Source organism: Belonocnema kinseyi, chromosome 2, assembly GCF_010883055.1.
Source record: "Belonocnema kinseyi isolate 2016_QV_RU_SX_M_011 chromosome 2, B_treatae_v1, whole genome shotgun sequence".
Lineage (NCBI taxonomy): Eukaryota > Metazoa > Arthropoda > Insecta > Hymenoptera > Cynipidae > Belonocnema > Belonocnema kinseyi.
Genome location: NC_046658.1, coordinates 142,571,875 through 142,596,795, shown reverse-complemented (window position 1 = coordinate 142,596,795; position 24,921 = coordinate 142,571,875).

The following is a 24,921-nucleotide window of genomic DNA, read 5'->3' as shown; positions in this document are numbered from 1 at the left end:
GTACATACTGGAGGCCACATATTTTATCTTAAATTGATAAGGTTCAAAATTTAGCTTCGTCACATATATAGTTTCTATGTAAACCTAATTCCACAAAAAAAAACACCAGAAAATTCAATTTTTTATGGGTGTGTAAACAGGAGACATTGATCTTTGGGCATTTTTTCATAACTTTTCTTGCATTTAAAAAATCTTTCAAACAATATTAGAACTACGAACTCAGGTTAAAATGGAGCGTAATTATATAAATAAAGTATGTACTAATTATTCAAATGATTAATCGAAAACTTTTTGAGCTACAGCGAAAGGAAGTCCCAAAAAAGTCGTTTCGAGAAAATTGGGTTTAACAAAAAATTGTTGAAAACAACAAAATCGAGACGGTAATGATATTATTTCAATTATTTACTAGTTAATCAGCGATTCCAGCTCCATATAGTAATCCTTCTCCCAAATTTACTGTGCGTTTCAGCACGTAAGGGGAGACATCCACAGACGATCGTAACACTGGAACGAATTGAAATTTTTCATTGAAACTTTGGGACCATATTCTTCGATCGTTTGACCAATAATTAATTTAATTAATTTAAAAATCTGTTTTTTCCCTTGAAAAGTCCCTTTATTCTTGTTCATCACGTTTTGAATTTAAAATTCAATAGGTTTCCGGACCATTTCTTAAACTCGATATTTACGCCAGAACACAAATCTGTCAAACGCATGTGTTTAAGCTTATTCCCTTAAGAAAATGAACTCCGTCGTTCGGACCCAACAGCATGTGTAAAAAGTAGAGCCCTATTTCAAGCGCCTCGAGTGTTTACAGAAGTAGGCAGTTCAGAGGGGAACAAGTTAGCCTCAATGCAAAGGAGTAGGGCGTGACTCAAAACGCAAGGGTGCTGCGCAATTGAGCTGCGCAAAATTCTGGACAGGGGCCAGTTCAGACAAAGGCAATTGGTCAAGCCGTTGACTGACTGTTAAAGAAATGATATAACATAATAAATACAAAATTGTGCAAAGTTTGAATTAGGAAAACTTGCTATTCGTTTTTTTCACATTAATTCGAGCCTTTTAGTTGCTTTCTCGAAAAATTGTTACTAAAAATTTGGCATTCCCTAGAAACTCGCAAGGTCAAGAAACCATCGATTATTGCGATTAGTGAGTTAATTTTAAAGTGGAACACTCTGTGCGACGAATCATATTCAAGTGGAATCAAATAAAACTTACCTTTGTGTGCCAAAAATTTGTGTTTATTAATTTCCGTTACCAGGACATTTTCAGGAGGTCACACGTCACAGGTCTATAGAAATTAGTGAAGGAGCAGCTAATCAGAAGTCAGGACTCTTTCTCGTGGCAGCCATGGGCCATTCAAGTGATGCGCGTTAATTTGAAATCTTAGTATGGGATATTTGTTACTATGTTTAAGTTACATCCTATTTAATATCTCAAAATCTTAAACTTGGAGGACACAAAGGCAAAACAGCTGAGTAGAGATTCGTAGTCGTGAAAAGAAGAAATGTGGCTCCAGATTAAATAGAGTTTTTTCGTCAAAGTGTGACGTCTGACTGTATAAAGATAAAGGTTGATAAAATACCTGACGGTGGTTTCTTATTCTAAGGTAGAGGCAACTTTTGAGCACCGCACTTTCCCCCAAAGGCCTAGCTCATAATTTGTTTGCTCCAATCCAGTGCGCACACACTACTCCAATAGGGAAAAAGAGGCCATATGTGACATAGCAAGCCCAAATCAATAATGCCGATTTTTATTCAATATTCTTTCTTTATAGAAATGCAATAAAATAAAACAGTGTTAGAGATGCGACACCTGTACAGTCTTTGAAAAAGGAGTTGACCTAAGTATTATAAGAAGAATTTTTTTGTCCAAACGCTAAATAAATTAAAATTTGCAAAATCCAAAAAATTAAAATTCCAATCTTCATAATTTAAACTTAATGCTCTGAAATTTTAACAATTCAAGGATTTCAGTTTAAAACAATGTAGTCAGAAATTGTTTATTCCTGACTATATGATTTATAATTGCTTCTTTTGAATAAACAGTCAATAATTAGTAAATATTTGAAAAAATGCCTTTTTTTATTTACAAATTTCAACTTTCAGAAGGCTACGTATGGGATATTTTAAACAGAAACAATATTTGAACATAGAATTTAAAATTGAGTAAAAGCGTCCTATTTTGAATATATGAATTTGACATTATTTTTAACTTGAAAATAGTTTCTAAAGTTTAATTTGAACCATTACATTTGTTTAATTACTAATTTCAATAGCATCTTTCGGAGCGCAAAAATCGTGTTGATTTATCAATAAATTTGCTAACATGTTTTAGAATGATTAATTTTAGCGTGCAAAATACAAAATTTAAAAAGGTGAAAAAAATTAATCATTTGAATAAATTGTTTGTATGATTTTTTGACGATCAAAGTGTTAATTTTTTTTAACAAATTTTAATCAGATCTTTTCTATCTTCAAACCTTGTTTTTTATTTATGTTAGTGTTTATATTAGAAATTGTTGTATTATTTCTAATCAAAAGATATATGATGGCAGTTTTGTCAATAAGCCTGCATACACTAGAAAAAATTCCCCGACTGAGGAATGACTGAATAAATAACCACAAAGTATCAATTTAGATAAAGTCAAGTTCAAATATAAACAAAACTTCATTTCGCAAATTTTGCAAGACAGTTAAATATTACTTACTTGGATTCAGTAGAAAGTGTGTCTTCAACTTTATGCCGTTTCTATGGCAACCGCGTCATCCGATCACGTTAGCGGGCGAGGTGGGGCCGGTGCGCACACTGCAAGTTGTTGAATTCCAAACCGAACGTGATTTTCTGTTTCTCGCTTTCGCCTTCGCCATCACTATAACAATTTTGGCTATAGCTGAGTCGGTCGGCTGGCTCTGTACCCCAAAAATGTTGCAAACACTGAATTACCTATTTATATTAAAAATAAAGAGAGCTTAAAAATATTCTAGTTATTATTATTCTTATTTTAAAATTGATTAACTTCTCTTGCGATTGATTTAGAAAGAGAAATTCTGGAGATAATAAATACATCAATTTGAAAAAAATTCTTTTCGTACTTTAGAACTTTAGTGAAATTTCAAAAATTATTGTTTTAAACTAAACTTAAAATTTCAATGAAATTTAGATAAATATAATAATTAAATAAAGTTGATTTAAATTTCAAATTTAAATAAAATGTAGGTGAATTTAAAAATCAAATAAGGTTGAGTAAAATTCAATTAATTTCTCATCCGGTTTCTTTTCAAAGAGAAATTTTCTAGATAATACGTAAATAAGTTTTAAAAAATTATATTTCTTCTTCAAGATTTATTCTAGTGCAATTTCAAAAATTATTTTATAAAATTGAATACAATGCAGATGTTAAATTTATGCAAAATCTAGTTAACTTACAATTAAACTGTAGTTAGATTTTAAATTCAAATGAAGTTTTTAAGCTAACAATATTAAAACAAGTGCATCAATACTAAAAAATAAAATTATAAATACTAGTTCCGTATAATATAATTGATTTAATATTAACAGTTTTATTGAATACAGATATGTGGATTGTTTCTTGGCTTCAACAGTGTAGAATACTTAAATAAGCTAAAGAAATTATAATAAATAGATGGAAAATAACGATTTTATGCGTCTTAGTAAATAATTAATTATAAATATAGTTAGGTGTGTAACATAGTTTAAAATTCATATGCAAAACAAATCGTACACGAAAATCAGAAGTAAAATTAAACCGTTAAAGTTGCAAAGGAACGGAAACAATTGGCTTAAAATCCACTTTTATGATTTAAATGTGAATAACAGACTCATAATAATAAAGAATAGATCTAGAGAAGAAAGTATATTAAAGGAATCTCCACATAGTTTAATGACAGAGTTTAATGACAGAGTTAGGATATAAATATTTTAAAGCTGCAACGGGCAAATTATTTAATTTCGAACCCCGTAAGAAATTGGAATAAATATAAATCCTTTAAAATGATAAACTTTTTATTATGAGAGGAATTTTAAATTAAAAGGTTTAAATATATTTGTAATTTAAATTATTCAAATTGAATAATTATTAAAAACAGAAATTTCACGAATTGCATGATTTGAAAAAAGTGTTTCAAAGAGTTAAGAAATTAAAACTGCAAGCCGTAATAATTTTTAAATTTTCAATATGCCTCAAGTATCAACTAATAAATTAAAATTATTATTGGATTTTAAACGTTTTGAATTGAAAGTGTAATGACTTTTTGATGTCAAAAATGGCCCTAGTATTCGGCTGTCAAAATAAGGTCAAAAATGTTGAATTATAGCAAATTAAAGATTTTGCATATTTGTACGAAAATTATGGTAATTTTTATATCGAGTTTTAGTATTACTAAATGCTGAAAAGATGTTAACAAATAATCCATATTTTTTATTAAAGTTAAATTTTTTGAGTATGAGGGAAAATTACATTTTTGTAAGATTGAGCTGCTTTTTATTTTAATTTGAAAAATGAACTTAACTAAACTGTAGAAGCAAGCCGTAACTTACTTTAAATTAAAAAAATTCTTCTAGATTTTACAGCTGTCAAAGAACTGATAGAACAGGAAATTCACAAATATTCAAAAAATGAAACATATCAGAATACATTTTTCCAGGTCTATAAGGAAATTATAGCTTGCTTTTCAGACTTTTGATCACTCTAAGCACAAAAAATAGTGACGGGCATATTTAACTACAATTCTGATTGATTTAACCAGACATTTTTTTTGTGTATTTAAATTTAAATAAAACGTACCGACAACTGTAATTTTGTGATTGTGAACTCTCTTTTGTTAAAGCTCTTTGCAAAATAAAAAGCAAATTGTATTTATCATGATTATTTTTGTATCTGTATCTTTTTTTGCTTTAAATTGCATTTTAATCTGCGCTGAAACTTGTATCATTTCAGCCAATTTATATCATTACATTTCATAACATGCATAAAAATTGAATCATACTAATTCTTATTTCCTTGTTTTTATAATTTTTTTAATTTTTAATCTTGTTTTTTACGATTAAAGAAAAACTGTTGTGCATCTGCTGTCGCTTTTCGAAACACTAGATGTTTCGAAGTGATTATTAGCAATTTTGTAGATCATTTGGGATTGCAATTTCTGTTTGTTCAGCTTTTTTCATATCTTTCATGGTTTTACGTTAAAATGGAGTTTTTCAAACGCTATTCATTCAAAATTATCTGAGCCCTAAAAAATGTAATTATCCATTTAATATTCACCATTTTCAAACTAAACTTTAATGTATAAAATTATTTTGAATTTCTCATGTTTCTGAAATTATTCAATAAAAGTAAGAATATTTTTTGGTTCTGTTTTGATCTCAGAAAAAAGGTTAGGTTTTTTCGCTTAGAAAACTTAAGGTTGTTTCGGGTGCAGTGTCAAGTTTAAAATTACTTAATATTCAACTTGATTTCTAAAACGAAAAGAAAAATCCAAATTTATTTTTGCAATAAGTTTTGGATCTGAAAGCCAGATTTAATAATAATAAAAAAGTTGTCATTATAATTGAATCGCAAAGTGTCAGTTGTTCTTTTTTTGCACTTAACCATTCAATTGTTTACTTAAATTTAATTATTTTCATATTTATGTTACTTATTTCACTTTGGGAAAAACAACAATTAATCAATGCGAATATTATGATACTTTTAAAGGTATGATTCAAGTGAAAATATTTGGGTAATCGGTTATTAAAGAAGTTACAAAATCATAAGGGATGTAATCCTAAAAAAATCCACCAAACGTTTGTTTTCATGAAAAAATAATTATCGGTCGATTTTTTCACATTATTATTCTTGAATTGAAAAAAAATGTATCTACGTTCTGAAATGAAAAAATTGAAAGTAGGTTAATTAGTTTTAAAGATTATTAAGCATTTATTTAAAAATAATCACTGAATCGATAAGAATACAGAGTAAAGGCAATAAAATATTTCGTAAAATTTTTGCTTTATTATTTCGAGAAAAACCACTGTTAAGTCAATTAAACTTTTTCCTTGGCCTGAATTATGAAATACAAACATTAATATCTTAGAAGTAAAAACTCGACGCATGTAACTGATGAGACTTCGATCAAGGCAATGGTAACCAAATACTTTATTAGAGAACAAATCAGTTTCTATTTTGATTACAACCATGATGGAAGTTTATAATGTAGCCTTTACCGTGATGGTCATCCTTGTTACTATTGGTGAATATAATACTATAAACTATATCTAAATTTTCAAACTTATATTAACTGTCCGTAAATTAACTACTCCGGATAGTAATCTGCATTTTATGTTATCTAATTCAAATAAATATATTTCGAAATTTAAAATCGATTAGCACGTTGAAACGTGAACAATTCTGTCAAAAGTGTTGTATTGAAGCGATCACATTTTGTACGTAGACTAATCTTTTCTTTGATACCAAGTTTCTTATCTTGGAATAAGTAACGAAAATGTGCATCATAAAGGTACTACAGAAAATAATGTTGCGACTATTAATGTAAAAAAGTAAACCATATATATTGTAACCGCGGGGTTAAAGTTAAAAAGGTTTCACGCAGGCAAAACATTTGCATGTGAAGATTACGGTTAAAGACGGAAATACTACTGCCACACCGTAACAGTGACTGCGCACCACCGTAAAAGATTCTGCAGATACTCTTGCGTCTGTTGTCTGTCGTCTCGCGTATACACGAAGGGTTTTCCGTCGCTTTAACACACTTCGAAATTTGTTTAATTGGTGAGTTATCACAGTGCCATCCATAATGAGAAGGTATTAGTTATATTGAGAAAAATGACCTTTGCGGATTTCATCAAACGTCCACGTTTTGAGGCCCCCTGAGTCAGAACAAAAAGTTTTTGGTCGGTGCCTGTCTCAGTGATCCCAGCTCTGAAACGAGATGTGGTCGAATTCTATGACAGGGCTACGTCCGTGTGAATATGTCAGGAGACGATATAAATGACTGGGTTGCGCGCGCAGCCCATTTCTCCTCTTCTGAATTTGAAAACTCGAAGGTGCGCGATTGCCGGTCGGAACACTTCGGCGGTTCTGTTTATATCTCTATCTGCTTTGAAATAAAATCAAGAGTTTGGGATTTTAATATTTCCAGGTTTCGATGCTGGGCTGGCGATTCTCATGATTTGAATACTTCGCGCGCCTCTTTATATACGTATTTTTTGAGGTTATGTTATTTCAAGTATAAAATATAAATAATATAAATATTAATACTATTATATGTATATAAATATATAAATATATTATTAATGACAATATTATAATTATGTTATATTATAATAGTCTTATTTATATCTTGATCCGCATTTGAAAGAAATTAAAGAAATTGGCGATTTTGGAATTCATCTAGTTTGGATAAAAACTTAATTATTTGATTGAAAAATTAATTATTTTGTTGATAATGTAAGTATTTTGTATAAAAAGTCCTCTTTTCTATCAAAAGTTTAACTACTTTTTTAAAATTTTAATTTTTTTTATTTGAAGGTTCATCTCTTTCGTTGAAAATACATTTTTAAAACTGACAATTAATCGATACCATTTTTGGTTAAGAAATCATGTGTTTTGTTAAAATTTTGTCTTTCTTTGTAGAAATTAAATTGTTTTATGGATTTATACTTTTTGATTAAAAATTACATTTTTTGATTGAATTATCAACTATAAATATTTTTTGGTTGCACAGTCGTTCTATTGTAAATGCAACTATATTGTTAAAAATTAAAATAATAATTTTTGGGTGGAAATACTCTTTTTGTTTTTAAAATTGAGTAATTTCGTTGAAAGTTCATGTATTTTGTTTAAGATTTGTCTTTTTTTTTTTGTAGATCATCAATTTTCTTGGTCGAAAATTCATCTGATTTGTTGAAAATTTAACATCTTCGTTTAAAATTAATTTTTTCTGTTAAAAATTATATATTTTTACCTGAAAATGTAACTATTATATGATTGACTAAAAATTAATCGTATATATTGGTTAAGTTGGAAAATCGTTTTTTTTTATAGAACATTAACCTTCTTGGTCAAAAATTCACCTTTTCCCTTGAAAATTTAGCAATTTTGTTGAAAATTCGTTTTTTTTCTTGTTCAATTCAATTTTGTAGCACAGTTTTTATCTGCAAATTGTACTATTCCATTTTTGGTTGAAACTTTATCCTGTACATTGTATTAGTTAAAACACCAATCATTTAATAGAAAATTAATTTATTTTGTTGAAAAGTAAACTTTTGGGTTGACAATTGATTTATTGCGTTAATTAGATTTTTTTCATAAAATTAAAAAAACTGCAAAATAAAAAAATTGCCTTAAAATCGTCCTGATTCCTGTTTTTTTAATTTTAAAACTCTTTGTTTTTTTTTAACAATTCAAGACTTTCTATTTCGAACCACTCTGTTCAAATTTGTATAGTTTTTAATAGTTGTTTATAATGGCTTGTCCCAGATCTGAATTATATATTTTTTTCAAAAAATCTCTTATCCAATTCAGAAAGATATACAATTGCTTTGAAAAGTTTTCTGTTTCAATTCAAATTTCAGGATGAAATTATAAAATTCAAAATTTTAAATCTGAAAATAATTTTTTTGAGGAGGAAATCTTTTGAATTTGAAACTTTTAAAACTGAAGCTTGACAATATTTTAATTCAGAAATATTTGATTTCAACGCTCAATAATTCATACGTATAAAACACAAATTTTTAACACCTTTCAATTTTACAATTTTTTTAATTAAATTATTTTAAAATACGAAATTACCATTTAAAAATTTTTATGACTTTAACATTTTAGAGATTTCTGGTTAAAAAATACAAATTACGCTATTATTTTTAAGGTTCCAAATGATAATAATTCAAAAAATTTCAGTTCGTAACATTAAAAATTGAACGATTAAATTAATTTTTAAACTAAAAACTTTTAAAAATAAAAGTTACATTATTTTTATTTTAAGTTGTTCCCGATTAATATTTTTGTATTGTTATTTAGAGATAAACATTTTAGTTTGCCAATGGAAAATGTTAGAAATTAACTTACTATCAAAATAATTGAATTTTCAACTAACAAAAAAAGAGAATAACAAATTTCCAACAAAATAATTACATTTTCAACTAAAATGATAAATCTTCAAAAACAAAAGTTTGAATTTTTAATTAAAAACTGTTGAACTCATCCAAAAAGATATTAATTTTACACAAGAGTTGACTTTTCAGTCAATAAGGATTTTTTTTAAATTGTTGAATTTCAAAGCCAAAAAGATGATTTTTTTACAAAACAGTGTACACTTATTTTTAAACGGAATAGTTCAAGAACTTCTGGTTTAAAAATATAAACTTACTATCAATGCTTTGAATTGAAGAATAAATAAATAAATTTTTTAATGTTAAAGACTGAATCATTTTGATCAATAAAAATGGATTAATTACAATTCTTTTTTAATTGGAAACTTTAAAAATTATAAATTGAATTCGTTAATTTTAAGTCGCTTTATATTATTAATTTTTACATTTTTATTTATAAATCTAAACTCAAAAGTCTTATTTACGAATTGATGATTTTGAAAATCGAACGGTGTAACAAAACAGTTTCATTTTCAACTAAAAAAAAACGAAGTTTCAACCAAATCTTTAAATTTTTAACGAAGGAGATGAATTTTCATTTAAAATTATGAATCTTCAACAAAAAAAGGCTTACATTTTTCATTAAAAACTGTTGAAATCATCCAAACAAAAAAATTTTTCACAAAACAGTTGAGTTTTGCGTTTTTAACTAAAATGATGAATCTTCGAAAAAATCTAATTAACACAATAAATCAATTTTCCACCCAAAAGTTTACTTTTCAACCAAATAAATTAATTTTCTATCAAATATTTGGTGTTTTAACTAATACAATGTACATGATAAAGTTTCAACCAAAAATGGAATAGTACCATTTCCAGATGAAAACTGTGCTAAAAAATTGAATTGAACAAGAAAGAAAAAACAAATTTTTAACAAAATTGTTAAATTTTCAAGGGAAAAGGCGAATTTTTGACCAAGAACATTAATGTTCTATGAAAAAAAAAACGATTTTCCAACTTAAACAATATATACGATTAATTTTCAATAAGTCATATAATAGTTACATTTTCAGATAAAGATAAATAATTTTTAACAGAATAAATTAATTTTAAACAAACTTTTTAGATTTTCAACCAATCAGATGAATTTTCGACCAAGAAAATTGATGATCTACAAAAAATGACAAATCTTAAACAAAATACATGAATTTTTAAAGAAATTATTTAATTTTAAAGTAAAAAAGACGAATTACCTACAAAAAGTTGAACTTTTTAAGGGAAAAATTTGAGTTTTCAATGAAAGAGTTAAACTTTCAACCAAATAGTTAAATTTTCAACCATAATTAAAAAAACCTTGTTAAAAACATTAATTTTTTTTTTACAATGTAGTTCAACTATTAGTGAAATAATCGACTTTTAAACCCAAGGAGATGTACAGTTGATATTTTAACCAAACAATTGCATTTTTGACCCAAAAATTATGGTTTTCATTTTTAACAATATAGTTGCATTTACAACAGAACGACTTACAACCAAAAAATATTTATAGTTGATAATTCAACCGAAAAATGTGATTTTTAATCAAGAGTATAAATTTTCCTTAATAAAATTTAATTTCTACAAAAAAAACGACCTTTTAACAAAACACATTATTTCTTAACCAAAAATGGTAATGATTAATTGTCAGTTTCAAAAATGTATTTTCAACGAAAGAGATGAACCTTAAAATAAAAAAAAAATAAAAATTTTAGAATAGTAGTTAAACTTTTGATAGAAAATAGGACTTTGTTTACAAAATAGTTACATTTGCAACAAAATAATTTATTTTTCAATGAAATAATTGAGTTTTTATCCAAACGAGATGAATGCCAAAATCGCCAATTTCTTTAATTTCTTTCAAAGCAGTTAGAAGATAGATATATAAATAGAATCGACGAAGTGCTCCGATCGGAAATCGTGCACCTTCGAGTTTTCAAATTCAGAAGAGGAGAAGTGGGTTGCGCGCGCAACTCAGTCATTTCCAGCGTCTCCTGCTATATTCTTACGGGCATAGCCCTGTCATAGTATTGGACCACATCTCGTTTCAGATCTGGGATCACTGGTCTGTCTACCGGCGGCTTCGTCGTCGTTGTTATTGTAGTTGCCTTTATAACGGATAACTTTCGAAAGGCTAGTTGGATTCGATTGTGCTTTGGCACAGTCTTTGAGCGAATGTGGAAAAATACAATGACCGAGCGTGAAACGCGTGGTAAATACATAATCCGGCGCTAATCGCGAAATGAATGAATTATCGAGCCAACGCGCGAGAACCAACTGTCGTGCGCAATAAGTGGTCTGAAACTCGCGAGCGAAGCGAGCTGCGAGCTCAGCGCGCCATGGCAATGTTCCCGCACAGTGGTCAGATTTTTGTTTGTATACATAAATGAATAACTGTCTGCGAGTTCAGCGTGTTAGTATATTTGTCGTTTGAGATGTGACCGATTACTTTTCTGTGATTAGTCGCTAGCACAAAATTTTTTTAAAGGCTAGTTGTAAAGGAGAGTCGAGACGTGACAGATTATTGGCTTTTGGGTATTAAATGAGCCTTCAGTGAGCCTTTAATTATGGCATAGCTCTTACGCTCTTCAGACAAAGTGTTATTTTCAGGTTTTTCCACCTAGCAAAAAACAGTTCGCGCAGTAATGCTTGCGGAAAAAACCGTAACTATTGCAAGTGGAGTAACTATAGCTGTTCTGCGTGTTATGATCACACGCCGGAACGGTTAAAGTACACCAGCAATGGTTTATGCGAGCGCAGCAACAATTTCGGCTTCCCTCCCACACGCAAGTTTTGCGCGACGGCAGCGGAATTGTCAGTAACGGTCGCGGTTAAATCCTCTCCATGCATAGTGACACACTCGTGAATAGTGGAAGCATGGAGAACAGACATATGGAACCCAAAGTCCTGTACATTGACTTCACCAAAAATGATAATTTTTCTGTCGGTTGTAGATAAACGCATTTAAATGCTAAATCATCGCAAGCACGATGCTAGTGTGGTACGGGTATAGATGGCTGATGGCAGAGTTCGTGGAAATATAACCTCACGGCTCAAAGAATAGTACAAAATTCATAGATCTTTGAAACAATTTATTGAGCCATAAGCCATGTCCGAGGTAATGTGAAGTGGAGATACCTCGGCTAAGCAAAACCTCGGATAATACTAAAGAAGTACGAAATTCGGAAGAATTATCTATTTTTGATGTATTTTAAATAAAAAATATACATAAAGCATCACTAACACCTTCAGTGCTTAAAAATCGTGTACAGGAAGCAGAACATTCGCTTTTACTCAAAAAACATGCAGACAAGCCCTTTCATGGCAAATTTCACGGCACTATACGTATAGAAGAGCTATCGATGGGTCTGCCAAACATGCCAAGAGAGAGAAACGCTTCGACATGTTCTCAGTGGATGCTCAAAGTATGCAGGCTTCGGGTAAATAGAGGGATACATTGCGGCTCTAAAAGTATAATATTATCATTTCTGGCATTTCTATCGCGTTGATCTAATGCCTGTCTTGCCACATTTTCAAAGGGAAAATAGGGTAAGTTGTAGAGAATGATCAGTGTAAAATCTACTGGAATTGCTCGTTTTCCACAACTCAACGTATCAGTGCTACAAAGACTGATATTGTGCTCCAAGATCTAGAGCGAAGATTGCAATATCACATCTATTTTTGAATTTAATTAAATTAAAAGTTTTGAAATTACTATCGAAACGAGCTTAGTTAGATTATAATTGAAAACACTTGCTTTTAAATCCATTCATAAACTTTACATTATTACTGATCAAAAAGTACCAGTGCACTAAAGATAGAAGTTCGTCATAGTTTTAGAAGTGATCACAACTAATATTCATGACTAAGAAATTAATTTGGCGAACATAATATACAGTTGTAGATTATTATTTGTAATACATAAACATTTGTTCTTCAAAAAGCTGTAATAGCCTCTCTTCTTGTAGAGATAAGTTCGCATTTTGAATGTATGCTCAATTGTACCCCTGTTTTAGGTGATTTACGTGCTGGACCATCTTCTTCACCTGATAAACAGCATCGTACTGCCAGTTTTCTTCGTGATGAGAGACGCCATTTTCCGATCAGGTCTTCTGCTCATGGCGAACCTCCTCTTCGTTCAAGGTCCCGATCTCCTCCAGCCGTCAACAGAACTTCACCTTCAAGGCTTCCTTTTTCTAACGTACTTGGCTACGGACTTGATCAACTTGAATTTATTCGGCTCATTCCTTATAAAAATCCGCAACGGCAATTCGAACTTCGAAGATACACTTTTCCTGCCAACGAAGCAATTGTATTACTCGAAAAAACGAATCAGTATGGACCTATACCAACCCAAGAACAAATTGTATTATCAGCAGTCGATGACGACGTCTTTGCAATACTGGAAAGTACTAATACTCTTACAGGAATATATACATACAGTCCTCGCGTTCGTACTAAAGGAAGGGCAAAAATCAACATGAAAAACGGCAAGGTTACTCCATTGACCACAGATGAAATCAAGGAAACTCCAGTAGGCTCTCATCGCCAATTTGTATATGGTTATAGAGTAGAACTTGTAAACCACACTCATAGGTGAGTCACTATAGTAGCTTTTTTCAATTTGAATATTACTGTTGCTGCTTATTTTAACAAATAAAACAGGGAACCCAATAAAATCCGTTCCATTTAATGAATCTTTTTCCCATTTTCATTTTTATTTATTTTTCCTCGGGGCTTCCAAATTTACCTTGAATTATTTGGGATTTTAAGAGATTAGTTCAATTAATTCATTTATTCCCATTTATTTGAATTTAATCAATTTTTTCTCTAGTTTTTTTTACTTTAATCATACACTTCGTCTTCTGAAAAGATTCTAAGGTTCTGAAAATTAATAATAACGTTTTTTTAATGAAAAGTTTGTTATTTTAACAATTTTGTCCAATTCTATTCTTCCAGCTTTCCATGAGTTTCATCAAAGTCTCTTGAATACTTCTAAATTTACTCTAATATTTTTAATCCTCCTAAATTAATGTAATTCTACTCCATAAAATGGATTTTAAAATTTGTCTTTATTGATTTCTTAATTGATCGTGAAGTCTTCGATACTTAGCTTACAGTCTTAGGCATGTCATAAGTTCTTTTTAATCCATTTGACTTGTACACTATATTTCGATAGTAACTGAGTTCATTATCGACAAAGAACACTACATTTTTATTCATTTGCAAGCTACATTCTTATAATTAAGGAGTAGGAATTTGTTAACGAAAACCCTGTTTCGTAAAACTTTCTGGTATAATCTTTAGAATCTGAGCTTAAAATTGAAATATTTTATGTAGAAACTTCAATTTGGCTGCTTTCATGTCAAAAAAGATTTAAATTTTGGAAACTATGTTTTTTATGATTTTATTTTCACTTTAAAATATCGAAGAAACTTCGAATTCTCTTCAACTATCGGAGCACAACAATTGCGTGGTTGGACAGTATACTTTTGGTTTTCATAATGAACGTCGTTAACATTTTAAAAGTGGTGACTCAAGATAGCAAATCCAACAGAGCGGCCAAGATTTTAAAAAAATGTGTGGAACAAAATAAAATTCCCCGTACATAGGGTTTTGGGGTCGCTGAATCCGAATCTCCTGTCAGATTTTCAATATCTGAGATTGCGAATCTATTATGGCATCTAGAATGGTAGAAAAGTTCTGATACTTAATAAAATTGGTCAGATCATGCTTTTTATTTTTTATTTTGAAAATGATAACGACTTTCATGATGGAAACGAAAAGTCTGTCAAACTGCAGGATGTGACCAGCCGGTCATTTTTCCGATGGTTCAAGTGACTGAAATTTAAAATAGCGAATATTAGGATGCCGAAATTTATTTTAAGGAAAACTCATTTACCGAATGATTAATTGGCCGAAAAACATTTTAACGAATAATTAATGGACCGAAAATTATTTAACGAAACTCGAATGATTTAAAAATAGTTTTAGCGAAGAATTATTTTTCCAAAAGTCCATTTTACTGAAAGTTTAGATTTCAGAAGGCCTAATTTTGCGAAGATTCAGTTTATCAAAAAATCAGTTTGGCGATAGGTGATTTATCCGAAGATTATTTAACCTAAGGTACACATATGCGTAAATTTTAAAATTGTTTCTTTGCATCACTGTTTTTATCCCTTCAATCAACTTGATTACATATTATACGTGTTTCGTTTGTTATTAAACATTTGTTTCAATGTAAATAAACAATTTTAAAGTTTACGAATATGTGAACCGTCGGTTAAATCATTTTCGGATAACTCACTTATCGCTAAACTGTATTTTGGTAAACTGAACTTTTGCAAAATTAGGCTTTCTGAAATTTGAACTTTTAGTAAAATAGACTTTCGGAAAGATTTTGATAAATTTTTACCTAAAAATCACCATAATTTTCTGAACGAGATACATTAATTTTGAGCTCCGATTTTAAAAAAGCATACACGAAAAGAGTCACGAACGGAATTATCGTTCAAAAATGCCCACTCCTAAATTATAATAATAAGGTTTGAAACGAATGAAAAAATCGGAGTTCTTTGTCGTTAATGGGTTTAACAACTAATGTTTAGATAGTTGCTGAAATGGGAAACTAATTGCATAACAAATTTCTTTTAATAAAAAGAAACATAGAAAACCTTATGAAAATTCAGAAACATTAATGCTCATGGCGATTGCTCATGGTAGCCCATTTTCTCCTTCTTTTCCTTGTAATAATAAGCATTCTTCTGCCAGGTCTCTTCCTCCCGTTGAGCCACCACTTGCTTCCATCTCCAGTTCCTCTTCTAGGTACATGGCTCTACCTACAAGGCTTTTTTCTTCTGACGGATCTGTATATGGACTTGACCAGTTTCAGTTTTTGCGGATTATTTCTATGAAGAACCCGGACCTGATATTCGGACTACAAAAATACACTTTTCCTGCTGATAAATTAATTTTATTTCTCGAAGAAGGGAGGAACTATGTACCTGTACCAATCCAAGAACTAATTGTTTTAACAACACTTTCTGGCGACGTATTTGCAGTTTTAGAGAGTAGTGGCGATCTGGCTGGAATATATTCATACAATACTCGCACTCGCACAAAAGTGCGGGTCAAAATAAACATGCAAAGTAGCATGGTTACTCCATTGACCAGACGTGACGTATTGGAAGTTCCAGTAGGCCGCCTTCGTCCCATCTTACATCATTTCAAAATACAACATCTTGACCATAATCCTCTGTGTGATCCAGTCAATTAGAAGAAATTTTATACTAAAAAAAGTGTAATACGAACCCATCTTCAAATATTACGAGTAATTTGTAATAACAAGTTATAATAAAAACTGAATGTATTATGTTTTCCAAAGCTTCTATTTTTTGTCAATATCACAGCTAGCATCTTCCAAAAAGAAATAAAAATTATTACCGTTTCCGTCACTTACGAAGTAGTTCTTAAGGAAAATTATTACGGGTTTTTAATGCTTTACACATAATAATTTTCCTATTTCACGAGGTCCAAAACAGGTATCATGCCTGTAGTGAACGTGGTTCCTTTGACCTTTAGGAGTTAGTTTCTTATACAAGTCATTTTACAGAATTTAGTCTTCTTAATTCCACTTTTTATTCAGATTTCTTTAAAGGTAGTATTTGAACTGAAATACCAACTGCTACATTTTTCTTAACAAATTTATCTTATTGATTAGAAGCTGATGTGTGTATTTGAAAAGCTGTTTTTTTCTGTCAAGCATTTTAGATAAAAATTCGACTTTTTATGGAAATTCATGTTTTTTGGGGTTACGAAACTAAACGGTACTTGAAAAAATAAAATTCTTCTTATTGGGAAAATATTTAATATTTTTGGCAAAGAATAATACTGACAAAAACTAATCGTTGTAAGTATTTTGTTGAAAAGTTAGAATAAAAAAAGATAAGAAATGAAATGTCAATTATTGCATTTTTCTTTGAAAATTAGTATTGTATCGAGGTCGCTAGTTTATTTTATTTATGCAAAATGTTCTAGCCTTCGCTAGTTTATCTAATTTATGGCAAATATTTTCATGACATGTTTAAGACTGCTTTAGCCGTGTTCACAACATTTAATTTGAATGGACATAAGTGGATAAATTACTACATCCTTGTAGGTACTTTTTCCTTAAACATGTTGAAAATTGTAGGAAATATGGATATTGTCTGAAGACACGTTTTTTTTGTATTCTTACTTGCGGTCAACATGTTGACTGTGGATTGAATTACCTGAAATAAGAAACCGATAAAATTTTATTAGTATATTCCTACACGTGGTTGGTGAACGAAGGGTTTAGCAGAAATTTAATTTGAAAAATAGCAAAGATTTTTCAAAAACCTTCAGTTTCCAGGTCACAAAAATACAATTAACGATAAAAACCGTGTTTTGCAGCATGGGATATATTTTCCCTAGTTTTCAACATTTTAAAGTAAAAAGTACCTACACATATGTAGTAATCAATCCGCTGTATTCCATGTAAATAAAAAGCTAATCTTTAAGTCGGAAGACATTTTCAGTGTCTTATTTCCTGCCATCAGTCCTGGAAAACACCGTCCTTTCCCGGATTTTTATCAAACACCTCCTTATTATCAATTTTTCTTATAAAAATCACACGTCGAAGTGCTGTGGTAGTGGTGGTGGTGGCGACAGTAGTGGGGATGATATTGGTAGCGACAGACATTGTGTTTGAGTTGAAACTTGTAACAAAAAACAATCTTGTTTTAAACATTTTTTATATAACATTTTAAAAAGAGAATTGAGTATCGTCAAATACATACAATAGAACTGAGGATCTCGCGGTGCCTGATGGGTAGGGAAAGCTACCTGTCAACGAGCCTCATATTGTTGTACATTTCATACAAGCGATATTAGGGCAGAAAGCCTTTATGATTGTAAAATTATTCCCAACTGTGATTGCTTTCGCCTTTAGTACAACACTCTCAGTTGCATATCTAGATAGGAGGGGATCTGAGGCACGGTGACAGGTACCTCTCCCTACCCCTCAGGCACCGCGGGTTCCACTGATCTATTTTCAGTTCAGATGTATATGTTTCCTAAAACCTAGTAATGGTTTTAGGAAACATGTACATTAAGGTTGGTGACGAATGCCTTTCCCTGCGCCTCAGTCGTCATAAGGGTCCATAAATTAGTGGTGGAGTTGGTGTAAAGAGAACCGCGTCTACACTGGTCCAATTGGATGACTAGATATTAGATGTCAAGAACTGTGTGAAGTCAATAAGAAAGGCAATTAACTAAATATAAAAGGGTTTATCAAACCAAATCAAACCAAGAGCGTGCAATTAAGTTTAGACACCGGAAGTGGTTGATATCATAAAGAAGGTCGTCTTGTGCGAGGTGGCGTCGTTGATGGTCTTGAAGGGGTTAGACTCGGAGTTTTTGACAAACGAAGATGTTGACGGTAGACCGTTCGAAAGCCGAACGATGAAAACGTGCGGTGAGCACAGGATACGGGACTAAAGAAAACTCGCCTTCGGGGCAAGTTTACGCTTATATGGACTCGGGGTGTCGTTCCCCACTCCTACTCATGGGCCCACACGGCCGTGTGATAGCGAGGTATTAGTAAATTTGTTACAACCTCCCCTCCTCTGTCCGGGATGAGGTTTATTCTTTAAGGATTACCTCGTCTTCTACCTCGTCTTCCATCTGCTTCTTATAGCTGAAACATAATTTAACACATCCTACTTTTTAAGCAAGAATAAAAAAAAAAAAAAAAAAATTTTCTTTTGAGATTCTGCTTTTTCGTGACTCTTTTTTCCTGAAAATTAACTTATTTATAACTTTTACTTTTATTTTTAATTATAAATCAATCTTGGCCTCTTATAGCCGTATTTATTTTTATTTGCAACTCATAAATTTTCTTTGTAAAATTCGTTTCTTTTAATAAAATTTAAATTGAATTATTAAATTAAATTTCAAAAAATGTCTATATCTGTGGTGTATAAAAATATTAAAATTATCCTTTCCGTGGTGTTTGTAAAGGGATAAAAATAATCTGTCTGTGGTGTTTGTGGAAAAAGGTACTGAAAATACTTTATTTCGAATTAAACATCAGTGTCCCAATCTGTGGAAGACTCTTCTTTTTCTTATACTATTATTTTCATTTTTTCTATGTTTGTTTTTCTTTCGGTTTTTCTTGCTTCTTTCCTCTTCTTCGCTTTCTTCTGTAGCTCTGCCCTTCTTCTTAATCTTTCTTCCTCCAACTCCTCTTCCATTCTTTTCCTGGTTGCTTCCTGGATATACTTTTCTTGTCTGATTTTTAATAATCTTTTCATTTTCTTTGTCTCTCTAGTTTCCTTCTCTTTTTCTTGTTGTTTTTTAATCTTCTCGAAAACTTTTTCTAATTTTTTTTCTTCTTCTAATTTTTTTTCTTCATTTCCTCCTCTTCCTTTTGTTTCTTCTCCTTAAGCCCCTTCCTAATTTCATCGATGGTTGAAAGACCATAAAAAATTCTTTTTTCTTCAGCTAATTTTTGGATCCTGAGATCTCCTTTTCTAGATCCGTACTCGTCGTACATGATGATCTTTTGTTCCCACAATTTTCTGTCGCGGATTTTTTTCTACTTCCTTTAACATCTCCCTATCTATTTCTGCACGTTTCCTCCTATCTGTCTCCCTCATTCTCTCTGTTCTTTCTTCTATGGTCTCCGTTGGTGGTGGTTGGAGAAGGTCAACCCATTTTTTGCAAGAGTAAGTCAAAAGTTGTTCACCTTTTAAGTCGATGAGACAATCCTTGCACTTTAAAATTAGTCTTCTATCCATTTTCCTGAAAGTAAATATTTTTCTGGTTTCGGTCTATTTTTGGTGTATGTGTTAGTTTCATTTTTTGTCAATGTCAGTAGTGTTGAAAAATTAAACCATTCACCTGAATGCCATTTCCAAGAAAAATTCGAATCAAAATCTACTCTTTACTAATAAATTCTTTGATATCTTTTACGTTCCAATTACCTAGTGATTTTCCATTTTTCGTTTTTAATTCGTAAATTGTTGGTGAAATTTTTTCCTTGAAAACAAATGGTCCTTCAAAATTTTTGTTCATTTTCTGAGCTATTCCTTCTGTTGGATTTGCTTGTGCATGATATTTAGGAGTTTTCGGGTGTCTAATGCCAAAAGTTTTGGTTAACTTAATTATTGACTTATTTACATATTCTTTGCCATTATCTGTAAACAAAATTCAAGGCATTCCCCATTTAGAAATTATACGCTTATGAAATTCCTTTTCAACGGTTGACAAAAATTTATTTTTTACTGAAATTATTTCTACCCATTTTGTAAACATATCAACTATAACCAAAATGTATTAATTTCTCGATTTTGTCATTGGTAATGGACCCATCATGTCAGATGCTACTACCGTCTATGGATCTTCTATTATTCGCTTTCCCATCAAACCTATCTGATTGTTTACTTTTGGTTTTATTTTCTGACAAATATCGCATTCTTTCACATATTTTAACGTTTCAGAATCTGGTTTATTCTTTACATGAATCATTTTATTTTTGTACCAGTTATTTTCAATTTTTTAAAAAATTGTTTTCCTTCGATTCTATTGTGCTGGCTAAAATACTTGAGACTATTATGTTATTTTCATTTGACCTTGATAAAGCATGTAGTAATAGATTTAAACTTCCTTTTCTGTATACAATTTCATAATCGTATTCTAACAATTCTAAAGCCCATCTTGCTAATCGACCTGTTGGACTTTTTAAGTTATGTAACCATTTCAATGCAATATGATCTGTAATAACCTCAACAAAATAACCCTCTAAATATGGTCTAAACTTTCTAATCGCCCAGATTACGGCTAAACATCCTTTTTCTGAAGCTGAATATTTACGTTCAGTTCCATTCAGACCTCTACTCGCAAACGCTATTACATAATTTTCGTCATTTATTGTTTGTGTTAAAACAGCTCCTAATCCTATGTCACTAGCATCAGTTTCAAGTTGGAATGGGCTTCCAAAATCAGGGCAGGCTAATATTATTGGTGCTGTCGTTAGTGAGTGTTTAATTGTCGTGAAAGCCTCTTACTGTTTGTCAGACCATTCCCACTTTACTTCCTTTTTTAATAACATTTGTAATGGTTCTATAATTTCTGCAAATATAGGGATAAATTTCCTATGCCATGAAGCCATTCTTATAAGTCTTTAAAGTTGTTTAATTATTTTTGGCCTTGAAAAATTTAAAACTGGTTCGATTTTTTCTTCTTCAACTTGTAATCCCTTTTCATTCACTTTGAAACCCAAATATTTTATTTCCGAACATCGAATTTCGCATTTATCCAAACCTATCGTTAAACCTGCGCTGGAATGTAGCAGGAGCATTGGTTAATCTAATTTGAATATAAATTTTTTTGGTGTTTTCATTTACTTTTCTAAAATCCAAAGAAAATCTATATTTTCCATTCGGGTTTTTTTATCATTACAATCGGATTTGAACAATCAATATTCGATGGTTCCATTATTTTTCCTTCTAACAGTCTATCTACTTCCCCATACATAATCTCTCTTATTTTCGATGATACGTAATAGTATCTTTGCTCAAAGAGTTCGTGACCTTGCGCATCTATTTTATAGCTAGTCAAATGTGTCGGTTTTAATTCTGCTTCCTGATCTATTACTTCTCTTTCAATCAGATTTTCTAATTGCACTTGTTGTGCTTCATTTAACTCTACTATGCCTTCAGAAATTTCCTCGCAACATTCTAAATTTTTCCTCTTTTCTAGTTTCACGCGCGTAATATTATTATTATTATTTAGTACCAAATTATTTCTAAAATTATACCAATTACTTTTTCTAATTGCAAATAATTTTTCTATTATTGAATCATTCTTTTCTTCCTTTTTATCTAACACCATCTTTAATTTAGAATCATTTTTCTCTTTACTGCATTCAAATGGCCCTTTAAATTCTGTATTTAAATTCCTATATTTTCCACCTGTAACTTTGTAGTTATTTTGTTTCTATCCTTATTTGTTTTCGTTTCACTCTCTATATTTTGATGAACCCGCTTCTCTAATCTCTGTACGCTCACGCTGGCACGTGCCAGTGTTGCGTCGCTCGACATATGGGGTCTAGGGTGTGGGGCACCATGCTCCCGTACACTCTGTGCTGGCTGGGTTGCTGGCGGAATCGAGTCTAATCCTTCACCTGTAAGGAGGGGTTGGGGTGGGGTATGTGGCGAAACGGGAGAAAAGACTTCGCACGGTAGGAAATCTGTCTCTTTCTCTCGCATGTCGTTTCGCAGACTAATCTTGGATCCGAATTTTAATTTACCCTTATCACTTTCCCTATTCTCATTCTCTTTCGAATTTACTTTCGTTTCTTTAATAATTGGCTCCTGCATTTCAATTAATTTTGATTCAATCGCATATTTAATATTTGGTAATTGTGGTAACCACCAAATCTTTTTCTCATAATCCGTCTTTAAACCTATTTTTTTGATCATGTCCGTTCCTATTATGCCAATTAATTTTAATTCGAGTACCAATCTAAATAAGAAATATTTCTCTACGTGCGCAATTTTAATTGAAATCAACGCTTGGCCTACTATTTTATCTTTTGGCCTTTCATGGCCATTAATTTACTATTTATCGGTTTTTTAAATTTCATAATCTAAGTCTTTTATTGTTTGTATGAATTTTTTGCCTACATATGAGTGAGTTGCACCAGTGTCAACTAACACTTCATACTTATGATTTTTAAAATATATCATAAGGTGAAATATTGTCTCTGGTTTTGTCTGCTATTTTCCGCCTTCAATAGCGACCGTATGCGTTTCCCTGATCTAAACTATACCAACAATCACGTCGAAAATGGCCTATTTTCCCACAATTTTAGCATGTAATGGGTTCCCGCGATCTGTAATTAAAATTTCGGTTTCCTAAATTTGGATCAACGAAATCCTGTGCACTTGAACTCGTTTCTCCTTTTTTATTATCCCTACTTTTTTCATATCCTGAATTGTTCGTATTTTTGATCTGTACATTATATTCTTTTGGTCTTCTGACTTACTATTATTTTCTTCCGCGTTATATAAAAGCGCTGGTATTTGCGGAGAATTATTCTTTTGTTGTGTCCGTGTGTTCCCTAACAGCTGATTCATTGCATACAATAATGCTTGGCCAGCTGTGTTTTGATTTTCAAAATGACTATTATTATGCATGAACCTCTGATTTCCTGGAAATCTTTCATTATTTGTATAATTCAAATTATTATTTGAAAGTCTTAGATTAAAAAATTTTGGATTTCTATTTGGGAATCTTGGTTTGTATTGTTGCATATTTTGATAGTTAAGATACCTCGTCCTAAATTGTCTTTCTTGATTTTGATTTATATTTTGATTCTCATTTTCAGTATTATTTTGACTTTTATTATTTCCTGAATCATTTTTACATTTGTTATTATTATCATCCTCTTCATTTAAAATGCTTAATTGTTGACCTCTAATTCTAGATTTTGATAATTCTGTATCCCATTCTCGACCTAATATTTCTAATTCTGAAAAATTCGAAAAAGCATTTCATGAAATGTACACTTTATATTCAATTCTTAAATTTTCATAGGTCTTTCTTAATTGCCATTCCTGGTTCGGACGTGGCTTTGATTATTCAAATAATTGTTTAATTTCTGTAACAAAAGCATGAATTTCTTGGGTTTTTTTCTGATTACAAAATTTTATTTTATTTTTAATTGTATCAGTATATCTCTCATTCGAGTAAGTTTCTTTAAAATTTTCAATAAATTGATCTAAATATTCCCAATTATTTTTAGTTACTTGAAACCAACCTGATGCTTCATCTTCGAAAACAGCATCTAAATTTTCTAAAACGTCTCGTTCGTTAATTTTATACTCTCTTTTAAATGTTATTAAATTATTTAAAAAATAAGTTGGACTATTTTCCGGGTTGTTTTTATATTTAATCAGCCAATTTGACTTTATTTGGAATAGGGTTTGTATCATTCCGAAAGGAAAGAGAGTTCAAGAGTATAGTTGAAGGTGTAACCAACAACGAGGAATTTTCATCGATCATCCACCAAATAGAGTAATAAACATTGAAATTAAAATTTCAATTTCAAATCTTCGGTCATACGATCTATTAATAAAATTAGTTTATAACAACGTTTCGGCCACATTTTTGTGCCTTCTTCAGGATTAAAACATTTTGTGTATTCTAAAATTAATAATATAATGGTAATTAATAAATAAATATTTAAAAGTCAAATTTTTTAAAAAAGTAATCGAAAATTTGTTTTAATAATGTACTTACAATTTGGGTCATAATAAAATTTTTTTGTTGATAAATATTAAATCCATATTTGAGTCAGTGTTTTTCCATTTTCCATTCGAAAAATATCATTTCATAATCACTATTTGTTTAAAAAAATTATTTTTAATTTCTGTAGTCATACTTAAATAATATGTAGATTGTTAAAAATTTTTGTGTGAAAATTTTTAATTTTAAATTTCATTTTGAACACGTATTGTGGATAAACCAAGGTCTACCGAGCTCGGAACTGAGCATGATACTGAAATAATGTGAATTAAACGATTGGAAAGTGTTTACATTTAGTTTAACTTATAACATCGAATAAACTGACAATAATATTTTTGTATTCAGAACTGAATAAAATTTTTAATTAATATTTAAAATACTTAGATACGTATTATCAAAATTTCCTATTTCAGTTTGTAAATTTATGGAGTTCCTTTTGTA